The 23350-nt window shown below is 39.0% G+C and overlaps 1 long non-coding RNA gene across 1 annotated transcript; it reads left to right on the plus strand.

The window, feature by feature from the left end:
* The first annotated feature begins 16829 nt into the window (after positions 1-16829).
* On the plus strand, positions 16830-21187 carry LOC121399372. The gene is made up of 2 exons (XR_005964965.1): positions 16830-17179; positions 20258-21187. It is a non-coding gene; the product is annotated as an uncharacterized LOC121399372 (long non-coding RNA).
* Positions 21188-23350: the final 2163 nt, after the last annotated feature.

The following is a 23350-nucleotide window of genomic DNA, read 5'->3' on the forward strand; positions in this document are numbered from 1 at the left end:
GAAATAACGACTTTTTCCAATGACTTTGTATTTTCTATGTGTCACGGTTTTTCTAATATTGAAGTATAAAGTGTCATTTCTCTCCTTCTGAAGCAGCTCTGGGAGGGGGGTCGCCGATCCTGTAAACTGTTCTAAATTGATACATTTAGTTGATACATTTCTTATCTTTGTCCCTGCTGAGCAGAATCTCTGGGTTTCATTACAGGCAGCTGTTAGACTTGATACAATTGTTGCTAATACTCCAGAGATGCTGCTGAGAAATGTATCAACTCAATGTTGCAAAATTGTAACAGTTCAGAGTCTGCACCTGAATTACTGAGCTGTCAGACTGAAACACCAGAGACACGAACATTCAACTTTAAACTTAGATTTTGGAAAAAACGTAAAAAATAAATAATGGAAAGTAATTGGAAAAAGTCATTATTTCTAGGGAACAATCTAAAAACAACTAAATTGAAAAAAGTGTTTGGAAGGTGAACAACCCCTTTAAGGAGGGCAAGTGCGGGTTTAAATAAGCTTTTGGAACTTGTTCATTTTGTGACAAATTAAGGAAATTCTGTAGTTAACAGAAAAAAAAAAAAAAAAAAGTTTTCTAGCATAGAAGGTGTAAATCACTCTGCTTTTATAAAGTCTGATTTCTCATTAAGACGTTCTCTCTAGTCCATGTAGATAAAAATGGGTTTAATAGCTATGCCCATAATAGAGAACATGAGAAATCAACTTTATTTTTTATATAAAATTCTTCTCAGAAAAAAATTTGGGCATAGCTCATACAAAATAACTTTTTTTTTTTTTTTTAAACTGCCAAAGGTTTATATGCAACATACTTTGTAATGCACTGTGGAATTGTAGACTTCTTTAACTTGGTTAAGGATTATGTCACATGTTGCGCTTGGTTGTCCTCTGGAGATCGCCTGTCCTGCTGGTGACATAACAATCCAAAAATACACTTTGGAGGCAATGTTCCATGGGCCACTTCGCACTACTTGTGACATAGCCCTTAGTGTAAAAAGGTTTTTTTTCCTTGGGGAGGGAAAACAAGAAACAATTAATGAAAAAAAATCTGGAAAAAAATAAGCACTTTACTGTATTTTAACAGGTTTTCTGATGCAGCTAAATGGGGGATATGTCTAATCTCCTTATTCCATCAGAACTTTTGTATTCAGTTTTTTTGTAATAATTGAATTAAAGGTCAAAAAAATTTGCAAAATATTTGTCTGTTTAATTTTTTTTTAAATTTGCATAAAAATGTGGGAGTACCAGAAATCATTTAGGATCCTTAATGTATCTCTGCGCAGTTGATATGAGCAATCATAAGCGGTTGTAACTGCTGTGCTATATTGAAACTTTGCCATTACCCAACTGCGTGGAAAAATGTTATGCATGGTGCACAGTTATCCCTGAAATGTCTGCAAGAGCCTTAAAGGGATACTGTCATGGGAAAAAACATTTTTGTCAAAATGAATCAGTTAATAGTGCTGCTCCAGCAGAATTCTGCACTAAAATCCATTTCTCAAAAGAGCAAACAGATTTTTTTATATTCAATTTTGAAATCTGACATGGGGCTAGACATTTTGTCAATTTCCCAGCTGCCCCTGGTCATGTGACTTGTGCCTGCATTTTAGGAGAGAAATGCTTTCTGGCAGGCTGCTGTTTTTCCTTCTCTATGTAACTGAATGTTTCTCCGTGAGATATTGGTTTTTACTATTGAGTGTTGTTCTTAGATCTACCAGGCAGCTGTTATCTTGTGTTAGGGAGCTGCTATCTGGTTACCTTCTCATTGTTCTGTTGTTTGGCTGCTGGGGGGGGGAGGGAGGGGGTGATATCACTCCAACTTGCAGTACAGCATTAAAGAGTGATTGAAGTTTATCAGAGCACAAGTCACATGACTGGGGGCAGCTGGGAAATTGACAATATGTCTAGCCCCATGTCAGATTTCAAAATTGAATAAAAAAAATCTGTTTGCTCTTTTGAAAAATTGATTAAAGTTCAGAATTCTGCTGGAGCAAATGGTTTCAGATGGGACTGCTGTGTTTGTTTATCATTTATTTATGTTTTTCATTTATATAGTAATACTTGTTCACAGAGCTATGGTAAAACAATACATTCAATATAATGGATGTAGCTACAATGCTGTTTTGGCACCTCTTCCTGGAAGGTTTAATAACACATCAAAGCTCCATTCTAATACAATCAACACCTAATTTTGGATTATGATAAAGAGATTATGCTGATTGGAGCAACATTCCAGAGGATATATAGCCAACCAAGATCCTATATACAAGTTATTCTGAATTGAGAAACCCAGTATGATGACTGGTGAAACGTCTTCAAGAAAAACAAAGCAAGTCCAGTTGATTTGACTTATTTCTATAGATATACCATGGCCTGTATGAGTGAGAACTTAAACAAACATAACGGATGTAGCTCTGCCAGATGTAGATGCATGAACAAAACACACCATCCAACTTTATCTGATCTAGCTAAAAGTGGCCATACACCTAGAGGTGGGGCAATATCGGGCTGATTCGGTTGTGTGTCCTAAGACCCAAAACTCTGATCACAATGCCGGGAATGCAGGCAGTCTGAGTAATCTGACAGTATTTTTAAACCTGTCTGAACAAATTTTGTCCAGATATCAATCAGAGAAGCCCATTGTTGGGCTCTATACACAGGCCAATAAGCTGCTGATGTATGGCCTGGTCTGTGTATGGCCACCTTTACATTACAACAGGGGAGGATCAGATTTTTGTAGGCTCCCACAAATTCTTGTGCTGTTGCATGATGAGATAGACTGATCCACAAAATCTGATCAAAATATCCCACGTAGTTTAGCCCTTGGGCTAGTGATGCCATTTTGTGTTTGCAAAACAATTTTGGATGAAATTGCATTGTCCCTGAGAAGTCTAAAATAGTAGCTCTGCTTCTGATGGTGGTACATGTGATTATGCCCAAATGATGTACACCCCCATATGCCACATAACAGATTATCCTAGACCAGTGATCCCCAACCAGTAGCTCGCGAGCAACAAATTGCTTACCAACCCCTTTGATGTTGCTCCCAGTGGCCTCAAAGCTTATTTTTCAATTCCCAACTTGTAGGCAAGTTTTAGTTGCATAAAAACCACATGTGCTACCAAACAGAGTCTCCTGTAGGCTGCCAATTCACATAGGGGCTATGAAATAGCCAATCTCAGCCTTTACTTGACGTTTGAATGTGGCTCAAAAAAGGTTGGGGACCCCTGTCTTGATAGAATGTTCCGTTCAATGAAAACCCTGTACATTTTAAGCCTTATATGAAAAAATTCCATGCTTTCTTCAAAAACTTCAGTAATGACCCATGACATTCAAAGCACTTCATAACTCTGCCCCACCCTACATCTCTGATCTCTTCTCTATATACTCACCCAACCGCTTACTACGCTCCTCTACTGACCTGCTACTCAACTCTTCTCTCATTGCCTCCTCACATGCTCGCATTCAAGACTTTGCAAGGGCTGCACCCCTCCTCTGGAACTCTCTCCCACGGTCTGTCCGACTTTCTCCCAACCTTTCTGCTTTCAAGAAATCTCTGAAAAACGCACTTCTTTTGAGAAGCCTACCCTCACTCTGCTTAACTACCAAATGCAACACCACATACAGTACCACATTTCTCACCCACCTAATTCAATCTTGCCACGCCCACACCTTGTGTATTACTCCATTCCCTTTAGAGTGAATGCTCTTTTGCATCGGGCCTTCCTCACCTTTTGTACCGGTATTGATTGTGATGTATGTAACTCCATATGTTCTATGTACATAATTCATGTGATTTAGTTGTATAATCACATTTACTTTACAGTGCTATGCAATATGTTGGTGCTATATACAGTAAATGCATGTTAATAATAATTTTTCAAAATGCATCAGTTAATAGTGCTGCTCCAGCAGAATTCTGCACTGAAATCTGTTTCTCAAAAGAGCTAACAGATTTTTTTTTACATTTAATTTTGAAATCTGACATGGGCTAGACATATTGTCAGTTTCCCTGCTGCCCCAGTCATGTGACTTGTGCTCTGATAAACATCAGTCATTTCTTACTGCTGTACTGCAAATTGGAGTGATATCACCCCCTCCCTTTCCCCCCCAGCAGCCAAATAAAAGAACAATGAGAAGGTAACCAGATAGCTCTTGGTAGATCTAAGAACAACACTCAACAGTAAAAGCCAAGGCCCACTGAGACACATTCAGTTACATTGAGTTGGAGAAACAACCTACCAGAAAGCAGTTCCAGCCTAAGGGCACTGGCAGATTTGGGGAGATTGTCGCCCGGGTTCTTATCGCCTCTTATGTGGGGCGACTAATCTCCCTGAACTGCTTCCGCCTGTTAGAATGAAAAATCGCCTGCGGCATGGCACTCATGGTGCTTTGTTTTCCACAGTCGTCCGAAGTTTTCGAGGGGGAAGCAGTTTGGGGAGATTAGTCGCAGGCGACTAAATCCTACCCTAAAGTGCTGGTTCTTTCTGAAAGCACATGGCCAGGCATAATGACATAAGATGGCTGCCTACACACCAATATTAAAAATTAATACACTTGCTGGTTTAGGAATTACATTTTATATTGTAGAGTGAATTATTTGCAGTGTAACAGTGTAATAAAAACTGCACCAAAAAAAATCATGACAGAATCCCTTTAAATTGATTTGGACTAGTTGAAGTTGCTGTGCAGGGTTTATGGTTGCATTCAACAACATTTTAATTTTGTAATACAAAGATTGACCGCAGAGGTAAAAATCCATAAGCAGTATGAATGAAATGAACAGAGGCTTTCCCGAAAGTAACTATGCAGCCCCCATTCAACTCTGCAACTATGCTTGAACTAAAGTTCTACTGTGTATATAATCTTGTTTCCTCTGTTCATTAAATGATCAAAAGTACATATGCAAAGAATATATGCAAAACAGGAGTGGCAAAAAATGAACACCTGGCTCATTATTAAAGACATTTCATACCCTTATTTTTAAAATGGTCAACCATTGTTCTTTGTTTAAAGGGTTTGTATAGAAGCAAGTTGAAAAATATCATGAAAAAAACCAAAACTTTCCTTAAGGTGCAAGCTTCTCCACATATCCAGCTGCAAAATATTTTGTCACATTAATAAAAAGTCTTTGTTCCCTAGCAAAGACAGGTCTGTTAATCAGATGCCTTGTCTTACATTGTTTTTAGGCAGTCTGAACCATAAGGACAGCTAATAGAAAGGGACAGAAAGCACTGAATTCAATAGAAATACATATACAAATGACTTAAAAAACATAGAAAAGTTGTAATGAATGGGATTTTTAGAATCTTATTTATCAATGGAGTTTACCATTTGATAAATATGCTTTTAAAAATCCCATAGGAATGAATATAAAGTGAGAGTTTTATTGTGTTGAGTTCTAAATTCACTCTTTTGATAAATCTGCCCCATAATGTATCGAAATCTCCTTCCAGGTTATAAACAAAAGAATGGAGCACCTCCTAGTGACATCTTAAAAACATTAAACATTATGGGGGAATGTAATATTGGTCCCTAGCACAAAAATCATTCACAATTCATTTGCAATGTGAATAATTTGCCTTTGAGAACACTTTGCACCTCACACGATAGTGAGATAGTGATTGCTAATTTTATCGTTTGCGAACATTCGCAATGTATGTAATAACATTTCGCAATTGCAAACATTGTGAAAAATATTTAACGAAACTGCAGAGCAGGTGTTAAAGGAGAAGGAAATTCCCTGGGCGCAAAAAACCCTCCCCCTCCCCTGTGTTGACCCCCCTCCCTCCTCCCCCCTGGCCTACCTGTCCCGCCGGGTAAATGCCCCTAATTTGTTACTCACCTCTCTGCGCAGGTCCTGTCCATGGAGCTCACAGGCGCCGTCTTCTTCCTGCTTTGACCGGCGTTTTTGGCACATGCGCAGTAGGAGCATTTACCGGGTACGGATCTACTGCGCATGCGCCGAAGTGAAATTGGAAAACTTCGTGACATTCGGCGCATGCGCAGTAGATCCGTACCCAGTAAATGCTCCTACTGCGCAGGTAGGCCAGGGTGGAGGAGGGAGGGGGGGCAACATGGGAGTGGGGAGGGATTTTTGCGCCCAGGGGGTTTCCTTCTCCTTTAAAGGTTCGCAATGTTTAATTAAGATACACAATGCAATAAAAGCCTAATGAAGAATATTGCATTACAACAGGCAAATTTTTATTTGCAAAGTTTAGCTCTTTGCAAATTTTATTACATTTCTCCCTAAAGGTGTACACCTTTTTTTTTTTCACTGAAATGTTTTGAGTTTACATGGAAAACAAAATCTATAAAAAATTTAGAATTAGGGTTTTCTATAAAGCATATTAGATCATAGAGCTGCTGCAAAATAAAAACGGAAAGAAAAAAGGAAAGAAGAGGAAAGGAAACATTAGAAAACAATAGCTGGGGTTTTTTACATTCTGATTAGCTAAGAGCATAAATAATAAGGTGTACTTTGGCGTCGGGCTAACACTGTCCTGGTGAGGGACTTGTTCATGTACGGAGGACAACAGTATTGGTTCATTTTCACGGGCTAGCCAGGGAAGCCAGATTTGGTCATATGCTTCCATGTCATTCTGCAGCATATAAGTCAGTTTTTCGTTGGTTGCTATATTGATTATTTTATCTTTCAACTTGCCAAGGGAAGGGTGGCTTTTTTCCAATGGCTTGTGATGATGTCTAGCCACCATTAGAATATGCTGGCATAGCCTCTGTGCTGAATTTGTAAATGTATGAGGTTTCTTTCCTAGGAGTATAAGCAGAGGGTCTTTCTTGACTGGGGTATGTAGCACTTTCGACAGTAGGTAGCATACTGAGCCTCAGTAGGTAGATGCTATTTTGCAATTCCACCAAATGTGAAGCATGGTGCCTTCCTCTGTACATCCTCTGAAGCAGTGCTGGTCATTTGAGGGGTATATTATTTATGTAGTCGGGCTGAGACCAGATAGGTTTTATGTAGTACTTTTATCGATGTTTCCCTGTTTGTGACACAAGTGCTCCCTAGGTTGGCTGTTAAGTGACAGTGTGACCACTGCTCTTAGTTGATAAAGTTAACCCAAGATCTCTTTCCCAGTTGAGCATATAGTTAAGTTTGGTGTTGTCAGGCAGCATTCGATCGAGTATTTTGTATGTAAGGCTCAGTGCTCCCCAGGGCCAGTGGCATTAGCCGGCATACTGTTTCAAAGCTACAGTACATGCTGTTATAGTGTCATGTTCACAGTGTTTTGCTTGCCTTCTTGCATAATTTAAAAGTTGTGTATCCCTATATGCTTCTTGGGGGGATGGGTTATATACTGTATGTGTGTCAATTGTGCTGGAGTTAGTGGTTTGCCTCCTTGAGTTAGCGAATTTAATGTGGGGACTCCCATTATGTTGCCACCAGACAAACAATTCCGGATTGTTTATTAGTGATTCCAGAAGAGATGAGGATGATGCTAAGCGATGTTTCTTACTATGGATTTGCCAGAGGTGTAGCATAGTAGTTGTTATCAGGGGTGTATCGGTAAAGTCCCTAAAAGGGATCCTAGAAAGCCAGAGAACTTGGCTATTTGAATATGGATAGAGGAGGTAGTCCTCTATTTGTACCTACAGAGGGGCTTGTGGTCCTGCATGTGCTGGAACCCATTGAGCTAATCTGGCTGCTTTATAGTATTTCATTGGGTTGGGTACCGCCAAGCCCCAATCTGCTTTGTATATTCCGCCATATAAAGCTAACAGTAGATGATTGTAGTCTGTTGAGATCGTTGTGGTAATGTTATGGGTAGAGTTCTAAAGAAATATAGTAATTTTGGTAGCAGTACCATTTTGATGCAGCGGATTCTGCCAATCCAGGATATTGGATGCTTGTCCCATAGTTTAAGCTTTTGTGTTAAAGTTTTGTATATGGGGGGAGTAGACAGGGAGGCAGTCAGCTTAATTCCTAAATACTGCAGATATACTGTCTGTACATGGAATACAAAATGTAGTTCTATCAACTACCATAGGTGTGGGTATGTTGCAAGGCAGCATTTCAGATTTCTCTGAGTTTATAGTTAGACCAGAGACCTGGACAAATGTTGCTAATGTGTTGATTAGATTTGGTTGGGATGTGAGAGGGTGAGTTAGATGTACCAACAGGTCATCTGTGAACATGGAGAGTTTATATTCTTTTCCCTTGATTTCTAGACCTTTAATGTTTATATTTTCTCTGATAGCTTTCGCTACCGTCTCCATGGCTAGAGTAAATAAGCCTGGAGATAATGAGCAGCCCTGTCGGGTCCCCCTTTGTATACTGATTGGTTGAGCATGTTTGGTGGTAGGTAGATTCAATTGCGCCTTAAGGTGGCCATACACTATAAGATCCGCCTGTTTGGCAAGGTCGCCAAATGAGCAGATCTTAACCCGATATGCCCACTAACGGCTGGGCAATATCGGATAAAACCCTGGGGCTGAACTATCACATTACAATACTACGAATGGGCTCTGATGGGTCGCAGGACCGCATCAACTAGCTGATGTTGTCCTGGATAGTACAAAAAATCAAACTTGACAGATTGATATCTGGCCGATTTTTGGCCTGATATAGATCGAGAGGACCTATCGGGAGCCCCCACACATGGGCAGATAAGCTGCCGAATCAGCAGCTTTAATCTGCCGGAGTATGGCCACCTTTAGGCTGGTGGCAACAAGCTTTAAAATGTGTTAAGAAGCTTATGGCCTAGACCTAATGTTTCTATAATAGAGAATAAATATTTCCAATCTATCATATCAAAGGCTTTTTCTATGTCTAATGCTAAGAAGCATACAGGGGTCTTGGATCTGTTAGCATAAGTTATCAAATTTAGAGCTTTGAGGATGTTTTCAGGGGCTTGTCGAGTAGGGATGAAACCAATCTGGTCTTTATGTATTATTGCATTTAGGATTCCATTTAAATGGGTTGTGTGGTTTATATTTTAATATCTATGTTGAGTGATATTGGTCTGTAATTTTTTGGTACTAGCGGGTCTCTATTTGGCTTTGGGATGACTGATATCCGGGCTTCATTCATTTCAGGAGGGATGGGGTTCCCTGCAGTTATGTGGTGGAATAAACTGAAGATGTGGGATTAATTGGGTTGAGAAGTTTTTATAATAGAGGGAGGTGAAGCCATCTGACCCTGGTGCTTTACCCAACTTTAGCCGTTTGATTGCTTTTTCTATCTCATCATGTGTGACATCTTTATCCATTAATTGTTTTGTCTCCTGGGTAAGGGGGCCCGGGCATATTTCTTTAAATAATACTCTAGTTACTTTGGTTTATCGTTAGTTTTGGTGGAGTTTATTTGTTGGTAGAATTTTATAAATGTTTATATAAAGTTTATATTTTTTATTTTATCTGGATTGGTGGATAGCTGACCATTAGTTAACCTGATCTTATGGACTTTGTTATTGTTTGCTAACATTCTGTCAGGTTTAAAAAGTGTGTGTATGTGTGTTTTATGTGTGTTAACAGGCAGCAGATCCATCCTCTGTGACATGGGACCAGCTGGAGGGGCTGATGGAAGCTGCCCTGCAAAGATCCAGGTCGGGGGTCGCCACTGGTTGAGGCGGAAGTGAGCGCAGGCAGCAGCAGATGCACGTGTCTGCTGTGCTATTGGGGCACCTGGGTGATTGCGCTCAAGGGACCACTTTCCAACCCACTCTTCTCATTGCCTCGGGATTGTGAGCGAGTGGGGAAGGAGCAAGCGGCTTTAAATGCCGCTTCTCCACTCCCCTCCCAGAATGTGCTGCTGACATAGAATCTACGTTCTATGGCACTTGGGTACTTTTATCCACAGAATGTAAATTGGTACGTTCTATGGCACTTAAAGGGTTAATAAATCTTAAATTGTTAGAGTTTTAAAGTAATAAAGAAAAACTAAAAACATTTTGAGATTTGTGAAAACCGAAAGAAATTTGAATGTTAGTAAATAGGCCCCATAGTGTAGCAGACTGCTGCTATATAGGGCCTACTGTTTGTCACAATATAAATATATATATATATATATATATATATATATATATATATATATATATATATATATATATATATATATATATATATATATATATATATATATATATATAGTCATTTTGTTGGACTGGCACTCACCATTAATTAGTCATATCCCGGGTGCTTCTTCAGAAAAGAGCATATAGAGTAGTTAAGAGCACTCACGGGTATTGTGACAAAAAGCTTTTATTGGAGCATTACAATCTACCCCACATCAACGCGTTTCGGTTCAGAGAGAACCGAAACGCGGTTTGTGGGGGTAGATTGTAACTTTACATCTCAGATGTAATCAAATAGACCACATTTCTGATGTATTGTCCGATTTTATATAATTTCCCACTTACTGAGGCTGTAAATGTGTCGCCTGTGCTCATACATAAACAAATGACAGATCGTTTTACTTTACATCTAAAATTCCACTTAGTAGAAATCCAAGTGGGTGAAATCATATTTCTCAACATATATCGTTCCTTGTAACAAATTTACAGCCAGAACTAAAAATCACATCAAGCTTCTCATCAGTTTATAAAATGGAAAGATTTTTCTCTATGAAAGTAGAGGACTATGGGGCAGATTCATCAATGGTCGAAGTGAAAATTCGAAGTAAAAAAATTCGAGCTATTTTGGTGTACTTCGACTAGGGTATATATATATATATAATTCAATTAGAATTTGAAAGAAAATCCAACTTCAACCATTCGCCATCTGAAACCTGCCGAAATGCTGTATCAGCCTATGGGGGACCTCCTAGACGAGATCCCGGCTTAAGCGATTCCGTTCCGGAACACAGTAAACTGGACAACCACACTAGCTTCTGGAAAGACTGAGAAGCGCTTTTTTATCTGGTTTTATGTGTGTAACTTTTAAAAACAAAAACGCGGATTTATGTGACTCTTATCGGCCAATATCGTTGATCAACACTGATGCAAAATTACTGGCCAAAGTGCTTGCCACAAGACTACTGAAAGTCATAACAATAACACATCCTGATCAGTCAGGCTTTATGCCAAATAAATCCACTACCATCAATCTACGTAGGTTATATACAAACTTACAAATTGAACATGACAACACAGGTTCAATGGGGATAGTGTCTTTAGACTCTGCCAAAGCCTTTGACACTGTCGAATGGCCCTATCTATGGGAGACTCTCAAGGCCTTCGGTTTCGGACCTAAATTTATACCTTGGATACAACTGCTATATGCAGAACCCACTGCACAAGTCCGCATCAATAATAACATTTCTAAACCCTTCAAATTGCACCGAGGCACTCGCCAGGGTTGCCCGCTATCCCCCCTGCTATTAGCTGTAGCGATAGAACCCCTTGCAATAGTGATACGTAAGGTAAACACAATCCATGGTCTGCGCTACAAGACTTGTGAAGAGTGTATAGCTTTGTACGTGGACGATATACTCCTGTTTTTGGCAGATCCCGGCCCATCACTTCAAGCAGCTTTGGATATTATTCAAGACTTTGGTAGTTACTCTGGTCTAAAGATCAACTGGGACAAGTCCCTTATAATGCCAATTGGCAGTATTCCCTCTCAGCAGCGAACAACAGATAACAACCTTAAATGGGCATCCGAAATAAAATATCTGGGAATCCACTTATCCCCAAATGAATCAGAGTTTCGAGATCTTAACCTTTCTCCACTATTAGCAAAATTCACAACAGCAATCACACAGTGGCAAAAACTTCCACTCACCATGTGGGGAAGGATCAACATTTTCAAGATGATTTAAATCCCAAAATTTCTGTACTACTTCAGAAACCCCCCAACAGCTATACCCACAGAGTTTTTTTAGAAAGGTCAACATGGAGCTATTAACCTTCATATGGGCTGGGAAACAGCCTAGAATCTCTTGGCAATCTCTTACAGTGCCTACATCACGTGGGGGTCTTTGTCTTCCTGATCTATGGATGTACTACATAGCGGCACAACTGTCCCACATTCAAGAGTGGTTTCATCCCAATGCTGAAAATCCTAATATGCTTCTACACGCATTATTATTAGGATCATTAGAGTCCTCAAACCACTCTCCTATCCGTAAATTGAAGGATTCAAACCCACTGCCTCCTGTCCTTCGTACGCCATGAGAAACTGCTGGGTACTCCCATAGACCAGTTTAGATACATGCAACTGCAGCATGCATTCAATGCTCAATTTAGGGGATACAACCCAATAATCCACAAATGTGACATTGGAAATACTCTTCATAATGCAACTTCCCTGAAGTTGGTGTCTTCCCTATACAAAAATCTGCAGGAGGCAAAGGCCTCCCCCTTCCAACTGGCCCATCGCAAATAGCAAGGGGCACTACCAACAATCTCAGAGGATATCTGGGAAGAAGCCACTGATAATGCCTACAACTTCCTTGTTTCAACAAGAGACAGAATAATCAACTTTAAAATCTTGCATTTCTTTTTTCTACTACTCCTGTGCAAGATTACATAGGGTTTTCCCTAACAAATCCTCAGCCTGTCCGTGATGCCACCAACTATCAGCAAACTTCATTCATATCCTTTGGGAGTGCCCAGAAATTCTAAAGTTTTGGCAGAAAGTGGTGAGATGCCTCAGTGATTATCTAGACTTATCACAGGTGTTGTCCCCAGAAGCGTGCTTACTGGGTGCTGTAGCCGAGCTAGTTCCCTACAACCACACCAGAATTATGTATAGAACCTTATTATTTTATGCAAGAAAAGTTATTATTATGCATTGGATCCAACCCAAACCTCCCACAATTAAACAGTGGACTAACCTGGTAAATTGTAAGCTTCCATTTATAAAATTGACCTACGAAGCAAGAGGGCTTTCCGACAAATTTGAAAAGATTTGGGGTAAGTGGGTGGATGTGTTTCCCATGTCAACAGATGAGTAAGGATTCCAAGTTTTTTGAATTGTGTACTGTCATGGTTCCACTGTTTGTAAACGGTTCAGAATGATACGCTATATGAACATTTGTGTGATTGCTATGTTGCACTGATTTGATGCATGGCCAAGTGTTAAATAAAAACTTTAAAAAAAAAAATCGATAATGGTTGTTCAACAGCTGGTGATAGTCTAGTTTGACTTTGAAAATTAGAGGTGTACTTTTGACAGAGAGAATCCCTTGGAACACCAAGGGCCTTGTCAAAAGCCCCTATTAGCAAATGCATCTTATATCCCCTATGTAACAATATATATCTCTAAAATGACATGCTTCGGTCACAAAAGCTTGAAAATAAGAACATAAAAATCTAAGATGTAAAAACTGACCTACTGGTATATTTTTTGTAAGGTGTTTAGGATGAGAAGAGGTAGCCTTTAATATAGAAATAGCAGCACACCTTTTCCAATATAGTGAAGTTACCACTTTATCTCCTATATTTGCCAAGCTTATAGCCAAGAAGCTAATTAGATTGTCATGATACTCAGAGGTAAAGCATAGATTGAAGTCATTAGTAAGTAAGATATCCCACAAATTCATCAAATGATGTTCGATCTCCCTTCCAAATATAGAGGAGATCATCTAAGTAGCATTCACAAAAATGGATACATTTTTTAAAAGGATTGTAACCTTTGTAAAAGTCTGCCCGGGGCAGAGCCAGGCCAGGCCAGCCAGGCGCCATAGGCAACCAGGTTGCGGCGGTGGCAGAGCGCACGCAATCACTAATTAGCACGCATGTGCAAAACATCATGCGCGCATGCACAGAAGCGCAGTTACACTGAGAAATAGCAGCAGTCGGGGAGAGAGGGGACCAGACATGGGGTAGGAGACAGAGAAGGAACAAGCCTGGCACCCCCCAGCTTTGCACCCTAGGCACGTGCCTACTCTGCCTACCCCTAGTTCCAGCCCTGACCTGGAGCCATCAATATATTTTAGTGATCATGGACTATGAAACTATTCTTTTGCGCAACACTTCTACTAAAACAATTGGCAAAGAATTGCTTCATATATTCAGTAGGGTTGGGATCCCTAAAGAAATCCTCACCAATCAGGGTACCCTTTTTATGTCCAAAGTAAGAAAGGAACTCTGTAAATTGTTTAAAATGTTACACTTGCAAACCTCTGCGTACCACCTTGAGTGAACAGTTCAACAAGACCTTGTATGTTGAAAGTATGTTGAAAAAGGTAGTGGACAACGATGGGAAAGACTGCCTATTACCATATCTTATGTTTGCCATTAGGTAAGTTTGCCAGTCCTTCACAGGTTATTCCCCCTTTGAGTTACTCTATGGGAGACATCCTAGTGGACTCTTAGATATAGCCAAGGTAGTAACACCCCACATGAGTGTAATTGAACACATGTATGTATGTATAACTTTATTTGTAAAGCAATGTTAAGGAGCCGAAGCGCTGTACAGGACATAAAAGTACAATATGTATAAAAGTATACACGGAGAAGACAAATTACATAATAAACATACAAAGAAATCATATCAGGACAAAGAGCTTAAGTGCTATGTGGTTAGACACATAGTGGGAACGAGGTCCCGTAGAGCTTACAGTCTAAGTGGATGGGAGGTCAGCATACAGGCAGGGCCGCCATCAGGGGGTCACAGTTGTCCCGGGTCCGCAGGATTTTCTGTCTAAGGGGGCCCGACCATGCTCACTTACTTGATTTCAGCTCAGCATGCTGCCAGTAGGACACTACAGCTCTGGGCACGGAAGCTTTTCCCAATTAAGATTTCCTGTACCCTCATTGGTCCATTAACAATAAGTCCCGGTAAATCTGCATTGCGATTGATAACAAATTGGAAAAAAGCTTCCGTGCACAGAGCTGCAGTGTCCTACTGGCAGCACGCTGAAAGCAGGGGGGGGCGGCTAATCAAGTAAGTGAAGCATGGCAGGGCCCCCACTTAGACACAAAGCCCTGGCAAGTGTTTTTTTTTTAAATTTGGGGATATCTAGCCAATTTTTTTTTTACTTGCAGGAGGGCCCCTGATCACCAATGGCTTTTTCTAACTTGTGGGGGGGGGGCAGGCTATCAATTTCTATTTTTTTACATGCAGGGGGGCCCCTGATCACCAATGGCTTTTTATAACTTGTGGAGGGGGGGCCCAGGCCAATTTTAAAAAAAAATATTTATGGGGGGCCCTGGCGCCATCAATAGCTTTTTATAACTTGTGTGTGTGGGGGGGGGTTACCTTTTTTAGCAGTGATGTCTATGTGGTCTTTTAACTGTAGTATGGAGTGGGCGGGATCTGGGGTGGGGCTTGGGGGCCGTGGTGGGCGGGGCCCAGGGTGGCCCCCAAGGAAAAAAGCACATGACCAGGCAAAATGACCTGAGATAGCTGCCTACACACCAATATTACAACTAAAAAAAATACACTTGCTGGTTCAGGAACTAAATATTATATTGTAGAGTGAAATATTTGCAGTGTTAACAGTATAATTTAGAAATAAAAACTACACAATAAAAAAATCATGACAGAATCCCTTTAAGTAGAAAGCTCAGAGACTGTGAGAGGAAGTATGCAACAATCAAGATAGAGTGTTTGGCCATAAAGTGGGCACTAGAGTTCTAAAGTAACCTGTTGGGCAGATAATGTAACCTTTTTACCAGGGGCCCTCCACCAATGAGGCGAGTTGAGACACTCGCCTCAGGCGGCAGCGCCCCCCTGTTTTGCCGCTCCTGGTAACTAAGAGCCGAATTTCCGGTTTTCAAACCGGAAATTCGGCTCTTCTAGTGCAGAGAGCGCTATTGCGCTCTCTGCACTAAGCGTCGCGGACCGCCCCTGCCCTCTCCGGCGCTATAAAGGTTAGGGGAGGGGTGGGGGCGGCGAAAGAAGGCCACCTCAGGCGGCATTATAGCCAGAATCGCCCCTGCTTATTACTGACCATGTACCCCTAAATTAAGGAGACCAAATATTCCCTGCACCTTTATATGAAATTCAAGGTTCTCCTAGGGACTTGTTTGCACCAACCACCATGTGTTTTAGAGATACAAGATGTCCTTTATGGAAGTTCTGTTTTCCCACTGCTTTGTAGCTGCTCAGGCTTTTTTTCTCCAGGAAGTTGGATCATATACCCGCAGGTGCTGCTCTTGCACTTTTCTTTCTTTCTGAGTGCTTTTATTTTATCTCACTTATTATAAAACAGTATTCACAATACATGATTATTTTATATACCAAAGGTAAAATATAAAAGGAAAATCCAATATGAGAGCCAAATCAAAGGAAATGCTGTGGTTGTTTGAGGCAATGTTCCTTTTCACAGCTAGAGAGCAACAAGGAATGGCTTTGATAATAAATAAATAAAAACTTTTCTCCAGGCAATATTGATTTTGTGCTTCTTGCAGGTTTCTGTAGAGAGTGCTTAATATATATTAATATAATATTTATATTTACCCCACAAGATTGTAATATGGCATCTTTTTTTATTTCTGAGCATAATGGAACCTTTATACCATCAGTATTTCTTTCTAAAATGATTACGCTTACAATTTTATGAAGCCTGCCATGTGCTTAACGATCTTAACCTATTAACTATTTGTTCTAGGTAAGTCTATGCTGCAGTCGTTTAATATTATTCAAAATATGTTATTATTTCCTTATAATACACAAAAGCCATGAATAACTTGTAAATTATATCCTTATAAACAGTGAGTACTGATGACATCAGTTAGTGAGTAGTGATATCATTTCTGTCACATGAGTCACTGAGACTTGTGTATTATAATAAATAAAGTAGCCCCTGTTGAAAAATATTAGGATATTAGCAGTTACCTTGGAGTTCCATGACTTGTATTAAAGCACTCGGCGTTCGGCCTCATGTTTTTATATGGTCATGAAACTCCTCGGTAACTTATAATATCCTTATAATTTACAAGAGGGGGTACTTTATTCACGATATATTAGTTACAAGCAGTGTATTCTGATCTGTTAGGCAAAGCATTGGCACCGTTTTGTTAAAAGAGGTTTTTAGTGAGAAATTCAGATGTGTGTGCATGCAGATAATTTAGCCTGACTACTGTCAGAAGTTTTCTTGTGATAACATATCTCTGTGGCCCTGCTTATGTTTGTTTATGCCTCTGCTTTCGCAACTTTGCATTGTATGGTATGGTACTGACATGAGGCAGGAAAGGCACAGTATAATATCTCCATCAACACTATATTATAAACATGGAAATTAACTCACCATAAGGTCAGTGAAACCACTTTATTTTACTTTAATATATATGTTTGCCTTTTCATATGCTTAGTATTTCTATAATTGCTGTTGTACAGATGAATCAAACCTTAACAACCCTGTTGTCATGGAAATAATATGCAATGTGAGCCAGACTCTGATGAAAGTGTTGTTCCATTAATATTTGTGTTTTGAGATAGAAAACATTCTTATAGTATATTATGCTATTTATTTGACAGCCTGGTTTTAAAGTTTCACAGATACACAGAGAACGGAAACGTATCAATAATCTAAACACGTTTATGTAAATATACACTTACAAATAAATGCATATGTTGGAATTCACCCCATTGCAATAATTAATATGATTTGGTTGTAAAGGAAACTTTTACTTTTCATATCATATGGGGCATAGTGAGAACTACACTACAGGATATACGGGTATGGGACCTGTTATCCAGAATGCTTGGGACTTGGGGTTTTCCAGATAAGAGATCTTTCTGTTATTTATTATACTTATAATTCTGCTTAAAATATTGACTTTCACAAATTCATATTCAAATATTAAATAACCCAATAGGATTGTTTTGCCTCTAATAAGCATGAATTACATCTTAATTTAGTACATGGTATTGTTTCTTTATTACAGAGAAAAAGGAAATCAGTTTAAAAAACTTTGAATTATTTAATTTAAATGTAGTCAATGGGACTACATTTTCCTTACCATAATTCTGAGCTTTCTGGATAATAGATCCAATACTTGTAGAAAAGCTCAATGCGTTCAGGTACATAATAGAATAATACCCACGTGCATCAACTATGATCACTTGGGTCCCTTGGGTGGTGGGCCCTGCCAATGGAAAAAAATATGCTATAACTCCATCCATGATCCAACCAAACTCTAATCTCACACAAGACCCACCTGCAAATCATGCGCTACCACCCTGGGGCCCCCTCTGTCACAGGCCTTGACTGCAGTACCCCTTGTACCGCCCTGATAGACCTACAGTGCAGCTCTTTCCTGCTGATCAAAATTTGAAAACAAATCAAGCACTGACAGGTGTCCTTTATGTATAAAGGACTAGCAGATGGTGATATTTCCTGGCGACTGTTTTCCCTGGGAACCAAGGGCCTGAAACAGGGCCTGTTCTTAGAAATAGGTATAGACGCGGACAATGAGATGGAAATTGACAAAATATAGGCATACATGATTGTGGAAAGGAAAGAAGGACTGATCCATGTGCACAAGAAAAAGTGTCATTAGTTTTTTTTTTTTAGAGTAAATCGGTTTTCCATATCACTTTAAAGGACAAGGAAAGCCTTTCTGCCATGAACTATCCCACTAAAAGAAGGGTGTGAAGCTGAACATAGTTATTTTGTTTATAAAGTGCCTCCCTAGCTTACACTAGCCTATTACAGTAAGAGGTCTGTAACTTTAAACAGCACCACCATGTTTGCCGGAATGATGTAATTATAATATAATATGGCCATAAAATATAATATGCGCCAAGATAATTCATCCCCTTCACTCTGCATCCCTCCCTCTTGTACATTGATTGCAATTGGCAAGTAATAATATAATGCATGAGTGGAGAGTTCTGCCTGCATCCTGCTACTAAGCTGTAGGTGCTATTCTGCACATGCGCTGCCACCCTAAAAAGATCTAATGCGCATGAGCCTGGTCTTGGTCCTTCTCAGAGATTATGGGTTATTCACAAAGAGAAATCTACAGTGTCTTTTTTTTTTTGCATACTGCTTCAGGCAAATGACCAAAGTGTGGAGTGAATTAGGCAACTGTACTTAAAGGGATTCTGTGATGATTTTTATGATGTAGATTTAATTTCTATATTACACCTTTTACACTGCAAATAATTCACTCTACAATATAAACTTTTATCCCTGAACCAGCAAGTGTATTTCTTTTTAGTTGTAATATTGGTGTGTAGGCAGCTATCTCAGGTCATTTTGCCTGGTCATGTGCTTTCAGAAAGAGCCAGCACTTTAGGATGGATCTGCTTTCTGGCAGGCTGTGGTTTCTCCTACTCAATGTAATTAATGTGTCACAGTGGAACCTGGATTTTTACTATTGAGTGCTGTTCTTAGATCTATCAGGCAGCTGTTATCTTGTGTTAGAGAGCTGCTATCTGGTTACCTTCCCATTGTTCTAATCTATAAACTAATGCGTTTTCCCATGACAGTGTCCCTTTAAGGTATTAAGGTAATGCTTTCATTAGAAGACGGGGAGGCCTATTAATTAGCTCGAGTGAAGGAATAGAAGAAAATAACCTTTGAATTTCTAATGTTTTTTTTGGCTACTTCGGCCATCGAATGGGCTATTTCGACCTTCGACTACGACTTCGAATCGAACGATTCAAACTAAAAATCACTTGACTATTCGACCATTCGATAGTCGAAGTACTGTCTCTTTAAGAAAAAACTTCGACCCCCCTAGTTTGCCACCTAAAAGCTACCGAAGTCAATGTTAGCCTTTGGGGAAGGTCCCCATAGGCTTTCTAAGTATTTTTTGGTTGAACAAAAATCGTTCGATTGATGGATTAAAATACTTCAAAACGTTCGATTTGAAGGATTTAATCGAACGATTATTCCTTCGATCGTTCGATTGAACGAATAGCGCTAAATCCTTCGACTTCGATATTCGAAGTCAAAGGATTTAACTTCGACAGTCGAATATCTAGGGTTAATTAAGCCTCGATATTCGACTTTAAGTAAATTTGCCCCTTAGTGTTCCATAGACTTTCCTTTAATTATTTAAAATCCTTTAATTCATTATACCATATACATTGTTTTCAGCAAAAATTAACAGAATAATTTGACAAGCCTAGTTCTTTAAAAACAAACACCTATAAATGGAATTTTATAGTTTCATTGGGTTGATACAACTTGAAATTAATAAATGTAAAAAACACAGAATAAGAGACCTTGATAAATTACTTATTTAGGCTAAATGAAAGATTCACAGGTATATTTCCAGTTCCTCTTTAAGCCAGTAAATACAAACAGCAACAAAGCAACACTTGCAACTATTCCTACGTGTTTCTGAAAATGTATTAACATTATTTTTTTTTCTACCAGGCACAAGGGGAAAAAGGCAACCAATTCAAAAATAATACAAGAATAAATAGTTTCACTGTCATGGTGATTTTTCTGTACCCCTAGTCCTTAAAGAGGGAAGGATTTCATGGTTCTTTGGACCCCACTTGTTGGAGGGGTGGATAATGCTTAAGAACCTGAGGCAGGAAATCTTGGCAGGAAAAGATTCATAAGGCATGCAATGTGTGATCTGCTGGGAGTTGTAATGATAAGTAACAATTTTTTGCTGATGGAAAATACAAGTGCTCTTTGCAATATTAAAAATCCAGTTCCTAAAGAATGCTGTATATATGGGAGTAAGATTTGTTGCAACAAGAAAATTGTTAAATAACTTATACCTATACACCCTCTGTATCTAAAAAAACGACAATTCTTAGCATTTGTCTTACTTTACTGAATGTCAACAAGACCAAGGTTATCACTGTTTGCAACAGCTTTTCAAATTTAAATGTTTCATAAAAAGCAAACATGGAAGAATAAGATAAGAGCTTCATTTGCTTATCTGAAGACTGAGCCACTGGTGTTCTTTCTTTGGTCAAGAGGGCTGGGGGATGCTTCCATACGATATATTACAAATGAACACATAAACCATCCTATTAAAGAATTACTCAGCATGATTGCTGACAGTGCACTTAGTAATACACATTCCTGTGTATTTTCATAGAAATGTGTCTGAACAGAAGTACTGTACAAAGTAGAAAGCACAAAAGTGAACACAGAATTGTGCAGAATGTAATGCTAATCACACAGGTACTTGAGCTTACACATGCTCCCCTGGTAGTCTGGAGTAGAATAATTACCTATTTTTAATTCAGAAAAATCATGGCAGTTACATTTATGATGTTTATCTTTGTACCCATGAATATGTGGGAATTATGGGATGCTGCAAAATAAATGGAAATTTAACAAAAATCCATTTTTTAAATTCAGTCCAGTTTTAAAGCTTTAAACATGAAATAATATAAAGTACAGAGAGCAATACACAGTACAACCCATCACATTTAGTACACACACATAAATTTCAAATACATTAATTCACTTTATGCGTATAAATCATCATAAAACCTTAGTAAATACACAAAGCAGTAAGCATATGTGTGCAATGTATAAGTGGGGGATAAACAGGTCTGTCTGTAGTCAGCACATTTTCATAAACTATTAGTTTTTAGCAGATTAATTGACAGCATAACTTGTTCCATACAGTTCAACCATATTTTGTTGTGTTTTTCCTGCATCCTTTAATCATATACGTTTTTCTTATACGCATACGTTTTTTATACATGCATGGCTCAATTCTTTAACCAACTGTATACATTTCAGATATGTATTTTCTAGTCAAATTTGATGAGACTACATTTTTGAGGCTAATACCTAGTAGACAGGTGTTAGGGTTTTATGTTATTTCTTTGTTGGCCACTACAGCCATACATTACTGTCCCGCATTACTATAGTTAGCTATGATGCTTCATCTCTTTTGACACCTAAGACATTAAGAGGATATTGGCAGGAATAAATTAATGTAGCATTATAATCTGTATTAGATACAATTGCAACATTTTGTGTCTGCAATTTAGGGATACAATTATAAGTTTGCTGTTTTTCACCAATCTTTATTGTTTATGAACACCCAATATCCAATGCACCTCCTCTAGTTAGCATCACTGCCTCCCTTCAATGCCCTCTTTTTTGCCATATTGGGTTGAAATTGCTATTTCATTGTATTGTATTTCACCATTTTCATAATAATATACTCTTTTAGGATGTTCCTAAATAGAAAACTGCCATTTTAAGAAGTAAGGGTGCCTCCTGAGATTTTATGATTCATGGGGCACACAAACCAAATAAACCATACACATTCACTAATTAACATAGAACGTTCTGTCTTTTGCTCCCACACTTCTTCCTGTTAAAGTTAGAGCTGCATTATTTCTGGTCAGGTGATTTCTGAGGGAGCACAGAGACAATCACAAAATGGTGGTTTAAGGTAAGAGGCAATATTTATTGATATATATATATATTACAGTTGGTTAAGATTCTTTAATAAGCCACTTAATATAATATAAACTATTTGTTACTTAAGTATTCATTTTGGGGGAAAGGTTTTCTTTTAAGGCACCAGAGTCCAGTTGGCATTTATCTCTCAAATTCTATAGGAGCTATTAGTAGATTACTCAAGGTTTGATTGAATACACTCTGTTCATCTCTGCAGAGTGACAAATTTAATAAGCACAATGCAGAGGGAGACAGTGCTTTTAATATACAAAAAGGGGGGGTCCCCCTTTTTGTAGACAGTGCTTGTAATCATATATAATGGGAGAATTCAATGCCATTAGGCAAGTCTTTAGTCTAAGCTTTGGCCTTGAATGAGCCAATTGGCCAATATGAGCAAGGGGGCTTCTTCCTGATGCTGCCCCCCTTACCCTGTGCATTTACTTTTTTGTGCTCCTACAGGTGGAAGAGGGTCGCATTACTCTAGAGAGCGCAGCTTTTAAACTAGAAATTTGGCAATTTAAGTTACATTTAATTGTATGCTTTCTTCCCAAACTGCTGACAACTGGGTGAGTTCTTATGATCTGCTCAAAAGGTTCCACAGCGGGGGGGGGCTGGACAGGAGACACCCTTGCCTTGTCCCCTGGACTGTGAGAATGGAAGCTTCAGGCTAATAAATAAGCTTTTGGTAACTCAATTCTAAAACAGTTGCCAACCTGACTAACCCATGAAACTTTTGACCAAATTAAAGCAATCCATGATTAATCTATTAATCATCTATTATGCACATATGCTTGGGCAACAATTGTTGGGTTGAGAGAGGGCAGATCAGTGTTGGCGGAGGATCGTTTTTTTGCCAATCCACAATTTACTACGTTTGTGAATATTCTCATTCATCCAGGTCATGGTATATCTCTAGAAATAAATCAAATCAACTGGACTTGCTTTGTTTTTCTTGAAGACATTTCACCGGTCACCCAACTGGCTTTCTCAATTTCAGAATGACTTGTAATTAAGATGTTTCTGGAATAAAAGATGCTCCAATCAGCATAATCTGTTTATCACATATTGCTACATATTTCCTCT

Source organism: Xenopus laevis, chromosome 1S, assembly GCF_017654675.1.
Source record: "Xenopus laevis strain J_2021 chromosome 1S, Xenopus_laevis_v10.1, whole genome shotgun sequence".
Classification (NCBI taxonomy): domain Eukaryota; kingdom Metazoa; phylum Chordata; class Amphibia; order Anura; family Pipidae; genus Xenopus; species Xenopus laevis.